The following is a 13892-nucleotide window of genomic DNA, read 5'->3' as shown; positions in this document are numbered from 1 at the left end:
GCCTCTCTTCCCAATCATGTCAACTTGACATCCAAATTAGCCATAACAAATAGTCAGTCATTTAATCTAATTTAAAAAGAGAAAAACAGAATTGTAAAATTTCTGCTCAATGAGTACATCAGGGGATTTTTTTTCTGTCTGTTGGATTATGAGGATAAAGCTGTCGATTATGTCAACTTTGAGAATACACTTTTCTTGGAGTATGTATATGAATCTATATGTACTCATATGCTTTGTCCAATAAGTTGAAGTTCATCAATTGAGTTATGAAATGGAAATAATATATTCATTATACATCTGCTACCATAAGACTTAAATGAGAACAATTCTCTTGTAGATGTTTCCTAGAGAAATAAATCCAATGGTACTTTTCACAAAACTATTTTTCTTTGAGAATAGCATACTCATGTTCACATATAAACATATTTACAAACATATATGAATAAAATTACACTTCTCTTTGTGTATATATACATACAATAAATAGAGTTTGGCAATGACCCTTCTGCTTCTATTGTATGGAACACTGTGAGGAGAATTGATATTAACTGTTCTTTGAATATCTGGTAGACTTCTGCACTGAAACCATCTGGTCCTGGGCTTTTCTGTTTGGGAGACTTTGGATGACTGCTTCAATTTAATTAGGGGTTATAGGTGTATTTAAATTGCATATTTGGTCTTGATTTAATTTTGGCAAGTGATGTCTATCAAGGATATTGTCCATTTCTGTTAATTTTTTTTTTTAATTTTGTGGAATACATGTTTTCAATTTATGACCTGATGATTCTCTGGATTTCCTCTGTTTTCATTCTTATGTCTCCCTTTTCATTTCTGATTTTGATAAATTGTTTTCTCTCTGCCTTATGGTTAGTTTGGATAAAGGTTGTCTATTTTCTCAATGAACCAACTCTTTGTTACATTGATTTTTTTTTTTTTGTATTGTTGTACTAGATTCTACCTTATTGATTTCAGCCCTCAAATTGATTATTTCCTTACATCTACTCCTCCAGGGTGAGTTGGCTTCTTTTTGTTCTAGAGCCTTCAATTGTGCTGTTAATTCTCTAGTGTGACTAATCTCCAGTTTCTTCATGTCGGCCCTTAGTGCTATAGACTTTTCACTTAGTACTGCTCTCTAAGTGTCCCATATGTTTGGGTGTGTTGTGTCTTCATTCTCACTGAATTCTAGGAAGTTTTTAACTTCTTTCATTATTTTTTTTCTTAACCCAGGAATGGCACAATTGCACATTATGCCATTTGTAGGTTTTCTGCAACTTGTGTTGTTGTTGAATTCTAACATTACAGAATGGTGGTTTGACAAGATACAGGGGGTTATTCCAATTTTTTTGTGCCTATTGGGGTTTGATATGTTGCCGAGTATGTGGTTGATTTTGGAGTAGGTTCCATGTGGCACAGAGAAGAAGTTATATTATTTTCTGTTTCAATGGAATGTTCTATAAATGTCTGTTATACACAATTGGGTCAAAACTTCTGTTTGTTCCTTTGTTTCTTTGTTTAGCTTCTGTCTTGTGGTCCTGTCTAGTGGTGAGAGTGGTGTGTTCAAGTCTCCCACTGTAAATGTTTGCGGTTTTATGTGAGAATTGAGTTTTAGTAGAATTTCTTTTACGAATGTGGGTGCCTTTGTCTTTGTAGCATAGATGTTCAGAATTGAGACTTCATCTTGATGGATTTCTAAAAAAAGTAAACAAACGAGCAAATAAAAATATACTCACACAAACATATATTATATTATGTGTGTATGTATCTATGCAGATGAATAGCTAGGAAGACTGACCTAACCAAAACAGACAGAAGACAGAAAGATAGAATAAGAAACAAAAACTAATCAGGATAGAGAAATATGGAATTCACCATCCTATGCCACACAGGACACCTTGTGTCTTTGGACCTGAAACTTGAAAACATGGATAACCTGTGACCTAAGAAGCTGAAATATACAATCTTAGGAGCTGAATGTTCTGTCTGAATTTAAAGGCAGGAAAGATTCATATGTTAGCCTAACTAATGAAATAGGAAGTATTCTTATGTATAGCCTCTTTGTTTTACAAAGATCTTTATTTTACTTGATGATATCCATTTACCTTATAGAGACCTATCTGATTTGCAGAATCCCTCCTCTCAGGCAAACCCAGAATGAAGTATGGCTAAATATCAATACATTTCATATACCCTAAGATCTATGCACTAATATAAATATCATAAACCCACTTGAACTATTCTGACAAAGAATTTTGGGGTACCAAAAATAGACAAAATTTTGGAAATGATACATTGTACTCTGTGGAATCCCATGTGGCTTTGGTGAGGAAAAGCATAGGACTGGTTTCTATACTCCATGTATAAAAGCTACAGCACTCAAAAAAAGTGAAAGATTTTCAATATGGAGAATTAAAACAAACTTCCTTCATTCATCTCTATACTTCTTTCTGTCTCTGTGGCTCTTCCTGTTTCTGTATTTCTTACATGCACAGTTTGATATATAACCACATGAAATGCTACTCCATCTTTCTCTTTCCCTCTGTTTTTGCATTTTCTGATACTTACACTCATTAGTCATATTTTGGCGGTGTAGTAGAATACCACTATGTATAAGAATCATAACTGTTAAGTATCACACATTATCAAAGTGTCTGGTGATCTTAATATTCCTGGTGATAAGGATGCAAGAATAGGAATGGGTAGTGTGGGAAACATAATCACTGTTATTTATCTTGGGTACAGGTATAATTCAAAATATGTCTACTGTGTAAATAGAAATTTAAAAGATTTTGTAAGGGCAACAATACTTTCAGTGAGAAGAGATGGGATTAATTTTGGAAGATGCCGATGGGTTTACTTCTCTGTTGAGGTTAGTGTGCTCCCAATATATTGGCATAGGAAAAGATAATAAGGCACCTTTTCAATTAAAAAGCATAGACTTTGATTTTGTGCCAAAATCTCAGGAGACTTAGAAAACTATCCATCCATATAGAAGAATACACTGAGTACACCTTTCTTGGAAAAGGAAAAGGTGTAAAGGTATTGTGGTGAGGTTCTTAACACTTTGTATCTATGCCAGGAACTTGCTCTGATAAAGAGTTATAGTGTTAACACCTTTTCAAAGACAAGCTTGATGAGCTCATTCTGGCAATCTATCCTTTATGGATATCTGAGTATTTAAAGCAGGGCCAAGAAAGGAAACGTGTTTTCATCTGAGCACAAAGTATGCATTCCAAATAGTTGGCTTTTAACCAGTTTCCAGAGTTTCATTTGTCTTTTCTTAAATTCAAGTATACAACTGAAAGCTAAAGGTCACTTTATTTACCAAAAGCAAAATGTCAACAAATAACCATTCCCTCTCCTGCTTCCTCAAATCAGTATGCGTAAAACAGTGCACAATACTCTAAAACCTTTTCCATGGAGATATGAAACGAAGGCATTAATCCATACATAATATGTTAATTCCTGCTGTACTCAGCCCACAGGAACAGAAAGACAATGTGTCTGGAATCAAAATGTTCTGTCTAAATAATCCTTTCATGAGTCTTACTGAGCATGCGTCCCTGGGCATAATTGTAGTGATTCTGCAAGATCTGGCTTGGGAAATAGAATGCTTGGGTTGGCTTCCAAGATAATAAATGCCTATGTAAATAAATAAAAACAGGGTTTCTTATTTTTCGCCTTTCATAACACGTTGGAAAAGTTTGCCTTAAGAATGATTGCTGTTAAAGAGATGGGGATTCTGGAAATAATTAGGCCGTGATGTTCTCTAAATGTTAAAAGTCCGGGGTGGGTGAGACAGCACAGTGGGTTGAAGTGTTTGCTGCCAGGGCTGGAATCTTGACTTTGATCACTGGGATGCAAATTATGAAACACACATGCACCGTGGCAACCCTCTTCCCAAAGAATCTATAAAGATGAAGGAAATATCCATTTTTTAAAAGTTAAAAACTCTGAGTTGAAATCACCATTAGAACTTGTCAATACCATGGTACATGCACACACAGGGTATGAGTGGACTAGAAAGCTGCCTAGGTCTCAGCTGATGTGATTACTCTGAGGATGGATACACATGTGCAAGTAGGTGAACTATGAAGCTGTCAATGTTGGTCCTGGAACATTTGTGCAACACAGACATTGGAGATTTGTAGTGGTTTTAATAAGATTGGCCCACATAGGCTCCTGTACTTGAATCATTGGTCAACAGGGAGTGGATCTATTTGAAAATATTACAGGGATTAGGAGATGTGGCCCTGTAGGAGTAGGAGTTGCCACAGAGGGCGGGATCTGAAAAAGCCCATGGGTAGGTCCATCTGTGTCTCTGTCTCTCAGTCTCTCTCTCTCAGTCTCTGTCTTTCTCATCTACAGATTAGGATATAGCATGGACTTACTGCTACATGGCTTCACACAGAAACTACTCTCTGTGGTATGGTATCAATGTGGCAGTCTTGCAGAAGAAGAGATTGGTTGTGGGAGTGATGTTTTCTGGTGTTGTTAGAAATTAAAGTAAAATTCTTAGGGACAAGTGTGACAAGTAAGGGTACTAGTGTTACTCCCATTTCTGTGGCTTTTATGGATGGTTGTAAATAAACTTGTTTCCCAGTGTAACTGTCAGGAAATAATCTTTACAACTTGTTTTCTAAAATAAAAGTGTGTGGGGAAAAAATATGGGGCTAGTGGGAAAAATAAGATTGGGAACAGATCACTCCAAATGTAATGAAAACAGAATCCCAACGAGACAATTATAATCTAGAGGGCACTGGCATAATTAAATAAAATGAATTAAACCCAAAAGAAACAAACAAAATAACCCAATCGTTAAAATATAAATAAAAAGATTTTTTTTAGAAGATTGGAGTAGCTGTATTCGGGGAATAAGGTTAAAACACATTAAAATCAGGGCGAAAACAGGTGATCCATTTCAGCCATGGGATGCTTCACAAGCCCGTTTTCCTTCCACTAAGACTACAGAAGCCTGTCTTGGAGAAAGCGCACTTCAGCTGCAACATTTTTAGTCCCTTTAACATCAGCTTCCTGCTCTCCAAGCACATAAGAGTGTGCTCACATCTCCAAGAGCATCGCTGTGGGTGAGGGGACTATTGAGAAAGTTATTACCTGATCCAGGGTCTGGAATAGTCTCTAAGACACATTATATGCCTTGCTACATCATTGTTTGCTCAAGTAAATACTTCTTAACTAACTTTTCCATGCAATTTATGAATTCTGAGAATCTCTAAGTTTGTCGTATTTTTCTAAGTAATGTGGAAGATTAAACCTTACAGAGTTTCCCAGCTGTTGTGCTTAAGACTTTGGTTATTTAAGCTTGCCATATTCTTATTCACTTCATTATTAGGATATGATACAACATTTATTCTTTTTTTCATTTTTTAAAAATTTACATGAGAAGCAACCTTGTTTTATATATTGAACCCAGTTCCCTCTCTCTTCCATTCTCCCATGCTCCCCCACAGACCCCCATTCCATCCCTCTTCTGAACCCTTTCTACTAAATTTACTTTTAATGAAAGATTTCTAATAAGAATCTGTGTTGATTTATTGTCTATAATATATTTGATTTTTAAATATGCTATTTTATGGCTTATTAAAAGGCAAGACTGTATGTTTTATGTTTACCTGAATTAAGAGGAAACTGAGGAGCTGATAAAAATAACCAAGTGATCCAAAGCCTGGGATAATAATTTTCAGAAGTGAAATATATATCCAGGACTGCATTTCTTTCACATTTGTAGAATTTTCCTTGTGTGGGCTTTGTATTAAATGACAGCTGTGAATGTTTTATTCAGTTCGGCAGTAACTTGTGTCCTTACAGAAATTAAAGTGGCATTAAAAATGGTAGTCACTTCATGGACATCTAGTGAGCCTATAGAAAATAAAGCCAAGGTTAAATGATACATATCTGTGTTAGGTTTCAGGAGTCATCGTAGCTTTGGAATTTCGACTGATGTTCTTATAAATACTTAAGCTTTGAGAATTCATACTTATTTTATCACTTAAGACAATCTCCAAGAATCAGTCTTACCATACTTCCTCTACTTTGTTTTTAACTTTTTTAACTATATTAAAAACAATCTCATTTTGTAGACCAATCCCAGTTCCCTCTCCCTCCTGCCCTCCCATGCCCCAACACGACCCCCCCCCCCATCCAGGGTGAGATTGGGTCACAAAAAGTGTTGGTGGGGCCATGATGAATGGTATTAGTGTCCTTATAACAAATATAAGATAGAATATGATGATTGCTTTAATATTCAAAGATACAATGCAAGGCATCTATGAACCAGGAAACAGGTGCTCATTGATACATAATTTCCCAAGTCTATCTCACCAAGGTGGGAAAATTTATACTACTCATCTCCAAGTAAACAAATTTAGAATTACATTTACCTACTCAGTCTGAGAAGAGATTCCCATTATCCCTGTACAAACAGAGACAGCCTACAAGAGCTTATAGTCAGTGGTATAGGGTTAGGTATACGAGTCTGAATATGATATAGACAGAAAGCAATACCCAATAAAGAATAACCTAGTTTTGTTGGTCTCAGATTCATGAAGTAATTAAAGGGTGATTTTTTTTACAGTTGATATTTGACATAGTAATTAGACAGCACTGTTAAAATGAATGTAGTGTCTAGTTTTACATTTTCAATGAATGCTTTTAACCTTACATAAAGGAAGATACTTGTCCACATCTTCCTGTGGTGTATTCTATATGTTTTGACATCTAATGAGATGTATTCTATCATTGTGTCTTAAGGAGCACTCTTGACTCCTGAAAGCTTCCTGAGTCCTGCATATTATTAATCATTCTTTCCACTTCAACTCCTGACAACCACTAATCACTCCACCCTAAACAGTGGTCCGGGCTCATCCAGAGAGTATCACTGCTACAATCATCAAGACCTACATTCTCTGATTGACTTCCTTTACTTAGTAATATACCCAGTTACCCTCTGAGTTCACAAACTTTATAATATGTTTGCTTTTACAGATAAGTGATATTCTCTTGTCTGGACATAGCAAGATTCAGGTACTGAAATACAACTTGGTTACTTCCTACTTTGGGCAGTTATGGATAAGCTTACTACATAAAACTTCTATGGTTTAAAGACTGACATAAATTTCAGCTTCCTCAACTGCATGTCATCAGCATGATTCTGATTCCTGTGATGAGAAGATGTTAAACTTTTCAAAGAGTCTTCTAAGTGTCTTCTAAAGTGGATTCACTCTGGGATTCTGCTCCAATTTTCGATATCTCTCCTAACATTTACTGTTGTAAGTGTTCAGTATTTTTACTGATTTAGTAGTTGTGCTAGAACATTTCATTATATTAACTTTCATTTAACTGATGATATATTAAAAAATGGAGTGCTTTTATTGGCTTATTCATCATCAACATATATTCTTCAATGAAGTATTTCATCAAATATTTGATACATTTTAATGGGATCATTTATTACCTCATGGTTAAATTTCAGACACTTTATATAACTTGATCAGTTAATTCTTTGGTAAATGCTGTCTTCTAAACTATGGATTTTCTAGTGGTCCATATGACATACCATTTTATTTTGCATACACTTTTCATTTAATCAGTATTCAATCTATACATAATTTCTTTTACAGAATGTCAATGTTTGACATGTTACAGCTTACCTTGAATTTCTTATACAAGACAGAGAGACAACTGAATAACAGAGGATAAAACATGTCATGAAGTGACTTCTATATCTCAAAACAGTAGTAAAATTTATTAAAATATTTAATAATTATAAGAATATATTAAATATTTAAAATGATCTAAGATATTTGTAATGATATTTGATTTTGTTCTCATCACTATCATATATGAATGATAGTAGGCTATTATAATGTAGGAAAAATATAAATTAAGAAAGTATAAGTTCATAGATTCATAGCATATTTCTGTGTAGCTGTGTTTCTATTATCCATCCAAAGCTCATGTAGCTAATTAGTTTTAACACAAGATTTCAAACACAGAAAGGTCTAGGATTGAATGATATCAATATTATTGGTTGTCATGTGCATTGGTTTCTTTTCTTGTAATTTTGGCAAAATGTGTGAAAGAAGTGGATGAAGGAAGGATGGTTTATTCTGCTCATGTTACATTCCACCATGGAGGGGTAGGCATAGAATGAGACATAGAAAGCTAACTAGTAGTAATATTCAGTTAGGATTGAAAACACGAACAGGAAACCTTCCTCCAGAGAATCTTCAGCCTCTAATATTTCCCCTAAAGAGTGTCAAATGGTGGGGGACATGTGTACAAACAAATGCCCTTTGTGGGACATTTTATATTGAAACTACAATATTTCACTATCTTTGTAAATTTCTACATGAGAACAAAAGATGTTGTGGGTATGATTATAAATTCAACAAGGTCAATATCCAATGGTTTCCTCATTGGAGGGAATATGCCAAATTTGCTCTCTCCAGGTTCTGGCTTAAGGCCTGATATTCTATGCTTCCTACTTCTCACCTTTAAATAAATCTTTTAATTACTAAAAGCATCAGCTAATCATTAATTATGCTTACATTATTGTTTCAAATAAATACAATATGTGATTGATTTGACTAAAATAGCCCCCTTGATTCCTTGTCAATTTGCATAAATTCACATGCAATGAGAGGTCGCACAGTGATTCATTAGGCACTGCAAAAAGCAGCAACAATCTGAACAACAGGAGGCTTGTTCTCAGAGATTATCATCATTTTCATCAGGGAAAGGATTCCATTAGAGCTGGATTCCCTCTTTCTGAAATATGATTAAGAATTTTCAGGTATTAACTATTACAACCTATATAGGGAGACATTAAAAGGGAACAAACACCCATGACCATTTACAAGGTATTTGTCTTAAAAGTGGTTACACTTATGATGCTAGCCTGGATCCTGCTGTAGCCCTTATTTTTTAAAAAAGGCTGAATTAATATGATTCCTGGGAGGTGGATTCAAGGTGTCATTCTGACTGTAGTTGCATAAAATGAACTTGCTCATTCTTCTAAAATTATTTTTCCTTCACACAACATTTTAATTAACTCTACTGTAGACATATACCTGGAATTACATATACTTGAACACTTGTAATATTCACAAAAATCCATGAAATTTGTGATTGCATCAATTTTTTTGCAGATCACATATTTGATAAGTGACAAAGTTGAACAAGGTTCTGAATTCAATGGATTCAAACATTTTTCTTATATTTCCAGGACCTATGACTAATTATTAAGCAATGACTAAAAGGTTAAATTATAATTGTATTCTTATTGATGGTGAATATTTACTATGTGATTAGATGACACACACAGTTCATTCATGCCTTATGCTATGGGATATTTTTTCTGCTCACTGTAATCAATATTCTGTTGACAGACACTTAGAATATACTTCATCAGTGTACATGCATATGTGCTCAAATATAAACATAGAGTTTCAGCTGATATCGTGTGAACGTAACCGAACTTCCCTATGGCCTGGCCACTTTCATTTACTCTGCCCTTCCAGCATTTTCTGTTCCTGTGGGTTGTCACATCTGTCTCCTCAGTAGACAGTAAGCTCTTAAAGACAATGAGATTTTCCTCCTAATTTATTAACAATGTCTTGAAATTAGAATGTGCTCATCAAATATTTATAAAGTATGAATTGATTACATTTTTTCTCCTTTTCAAATTATTCACTATATCTTTTGATTGATAGATTATTGACTTTCTTTTTTAATCTGAATTGAATAAATTTCTCAATCATTTGACAAGTAAATCTGATACTAATGTGAAATTGTTTGCATATAGATTTTCCATATCGTTTTGATTTCTAGACAATTAAACATATTCGACACACTTTCCTAGCTCACTAGTTAATAATAAATTGCCAGGCTTTAGCCTATGTTATGAGTCTGTTAAATTCTTACACATTAAACAAACAACCAAAAAGAAAGACAGAAAGAGAGAAAGAAATAAAGGAAGGAACGAAGGAAAAAATCCAAAAAAAGTTAATTAGCCACACACACATAAAAATTTAACATTAATTTTGTTATGGTAGTTTTACATGTAAAAACTATGAAATTCAGAAGATTTAGATCAATGTACTTCAGAATATACAACCTAGAGTAACTCATACATACTCAATAAAATAGCAATAGAGTTGGGAATGAGCTTTGTTAACTTGTAACTTAGTTTCAAAGTGTAAATGCTAAAAGGAAAGATGTATAAAGCAGGTTTCTGGGCTATTGTTATCACAGAGAATATATAAGCTGTTTCTACCAGAGCCCATGTTCTCAGTTACTTCACTGGACTCACTAAGAGAAAAACAGACAAACTTTCCTTTATCCTCTTATCAGTGTGTAAAACACTGAGCCTGCTTATGACGCTGGTCCAGTTTGCTGATTGAGTAGAGTGAACTTCCAGTCAGATCTCTGTTCAACAGATAAGGACATCATTGTTCTCTTTTATTCTGTGAAGAGACTGACAGATACAAAGTTTTACTTTTACAGAAATATTCTTCTTTGACAGTGGCTGTTAGCACTTGGGATGCAGAAAAAACAAAAACAAAAACAAAAAACAGTAGCATGAGGTTAACCTGGACTACACAACAAGATGTTACCTCAAAACAAAAATGAATCATTTCATCCACAATTAACTCTAACGAAGGATCACATCTGTTCCTCCCTGGGATAATTTCAAAGGAATACATTAAAGGTCCACATTGGAACTGGTCTCATGTAGTGTTCCTGTTTACACCACTGTGTGGGATAGTCTTCAGGAGGACTTAAGAGTTGGGCAACTGAAACATTTTGGCATTAACAAGGAAGAGGAAAGTGCTGTTTGAAGTTCTGCTTGTAATTGAAATGAGCAGTTTTGTACAAAAGTTTTGAATGAGGTCTAGAAATGCTGGTGTATTGTAAGCATTACTCTGTTTACCCATAACACGTAAGGAAGGATCTCTTGATGATAGTGTTTTCTAAAGAATGAGTCCCTACACACATGATGAAACTGCAAGAACAAAGAAGTCTCATTTTAAGAATAATAATTTTAGGCCTTAATCTCTTTTCACAAATACAATGTATGCTCACACACAGCTGTGCTCTGCCTAATATAAGTTTCCCTAAGATAGTATTGATACTGTTGATACATTTGTATCTGTAAGTAATTTGTGTTGATTAGGATAAAATTTTATATTTCTTAATTTTTGAATAGGAGCATAACTGAGTGAGTTAGTTCTTCATTGTTTTCATAGAGTATATGAGATAATTTGTTTTCACAGAGACAAGTTTTATTTTGCTCACAGTTTGCAAGATTCCAGACTAGGATCAAATGAACTCATTGTTCTTCATGTCTGTGACCTTCCCCGATGGTGACAAAAAGGAAAGACACATTTTACTCTACGACACAGGATGATGTCATATCAGAAAATGAACTTGGGGGGCACACTCCTGATGAGCTAAGAACCCAGACATTTGACTTCCTCCTGAAGACAATAGAGGATATACTAATTTCATCTCCTTGGGGTTCATGACATTCATGATGAAATTTACAGGGATTTTTTTCACCCTAACTTCTGCAGTAGTATTTAAATGTCTGTATTTACATACATACATACATAGATACACACACACACACACACACACACACACACATTTCCCTCCTCTTACTTATGAAAACCTTATATTTTAATTTAAAATCTTCAAATTTTTAAGCTGTCATAACAACAAAAATTTCTTTGTAAGAAGGCTTTTTTCAGTGTTATAAGAAGGAACACTATGCTCTCTCACTCGGCATAGAGCTGACTTTAATTCTTATATACCATTTTTTTTCAATACCATATGATGGGAAATGAAAGGGAGATTAGGTTTGTAACACCTTCAAAATATATGAATAGAAATGATCCTTAAATATTTAATAGATTTGAACTACCATTATACACTCTAAAATATTGTAATTGCATACAAACTTCTTGTTCTCATTATTTTGAATGCATTCAAGGGGAAAAATGATATTCCAAGAATGGAAATCATAGACATATAAGGCTCTTATGACTCTACTTACTATTCAGACTTAATAAGTAACAGGCTTTTATGAAAATGAAATGTTATTGTCGTCAGTCTCAGTCATCTGGGCTGCAAGTACCATCATTTTGAAAGATTACAGTATTGAGTTGAGATTGACTTCTGAAATAGTTTACACTTTTCTTAAAATATGTTTTCTCTCAACACTGGATATTCTGAAATTAATATTGGAGTTTTCTCGACAATTAGAAAATAAAATTGACATTTTAAAATATAGAATGTATTAGATACATATCTATAGTTAGTCTCAAAAGCAATAAATATTTCTTGACTTCAGTGTTACTGAGTTTAAGATGATAATTTTTAAGAGACCACCATTAGGGTAAATCATTTCGCCTCCTCTTGTGAATTAGCTAATATTTAAAAAAGTTAAAAAACTGTTGAGGTTACCTCTCCCCTGTTTTAATTAATGTTAATGATGACGATGTCACATTGTACATTTCCTTTTTATAATTTGTTCTTATTCTTTTGAAGACTTATTGGGTACACAGTATTTTGCTTGCATGTATGCCTGCCCGCAAGAAGGGGGCACCATATATCTTTATTGATGGTCGTGAGCCACCATGTGATTGTTGCTAATTGAACTCAGGACCTCTCCAAGTAGCCAGTGCTTTTAAGCGATGAGCCATCTCTCCAGCCTCTGTACATTATCTTAATTTGGTAAGAAATTGCATTCATTGTTTAAATCTCAGAGTGAGCTATATGTTATTAAGCTGGGGTGCAAATTTAGTTAAAGCTTGGAACGTATTGTGTAATGTTGCTAGCCTACAATCTCTCAAACGATTTTGAATCTAACTTGCATAAGCACCACATCTTAAAAGTCACTCTTATAATCGAACCTTTAAAGGGCAAAACCTCATATACAAAATTAAATAGCCATTTCAAGGGATCTTGTGCGTTATAAAACTGTCATGGAAAATAACTATTCTAGAAGAGCTAGAAATCCTTCACTGATGATTTTTTCTGGTGGCTGAATATTCTTGAGGAAAAAAATAAATGTTACCATTACTACAACTGAACTGCTCACAACCATGGCAATTCCATCACTAGTATAAAAAGGCCTTTACTTTGTTGAATTCTGATTCCAAACACATATGTTAAGTTTATAACATTTATAACACTGGAAACTTCTGAAATGTCAAACATATTTTAGCAATATTTGTAATGCAAAAGTGGTAGAAAGAGTTCTAAAAGCCACATTTTTTTCACGTCTTTTCCCTCTTGTGATATAATCTCATACTGTCCAACTCTGTTCCTATACACAGCCTGACCAATAGTCTCAAAGTTAACATAAACAGTATTGGCATTCTTCCCAAGTTATAAAAACATGAAATACAAGACAATCTATTGGTTGATTGTCTGGTTGCCACAGTTCAAAACAGGAAGATCTGGAGGACAAGGAAGCCAAAGAGACAGTGAGGAAGGAAGAATTAAAAAAAGAAACCAAATGACAAATAAAAATCTCTGAAAACATTGTCTGTAAATAGCACTTCTCCAATTCATAACAATCATTATTTTATATATTTCTGGAAAAATAACATGGGACAGGGAATTTATTATTAAATAGCTTCTAATATTTTATGCACTCTTATTCAAAATATCTCTGCTGGTATTCAGAACCTGAATTCATTCCACCAGAGCTTGTGTTGACTTTTTACATGTTACAGTTATGAAGAGATTCACTTGTTTTAGCTTAAAATAAAAACATACTGACTTCAAAAGTATAAGATAATTTTCACTACAATGTGAACAGGGATGTTTTTCTCAAAATATTCAAGGGTATTGTCTCAGATAAA

The sequence above is a fragment of the Phodopus roborovskii genome, unplaced genomic scaffold (assembly GCF_943737965.1).
Source record: "Phodopus roborovskii unplaced genomic scaffold, PHOROB, whole genome shotgun sequence".
NCBI classification, from domain to species: Eukaryota; Metazoa; Chordata; class Mammalia; order Rodentia; family Cricetidae; genus Phodopus; species Phodopus roborovskii.
This window is presented reverse-complemented; position numbering follows the sequence as displayed.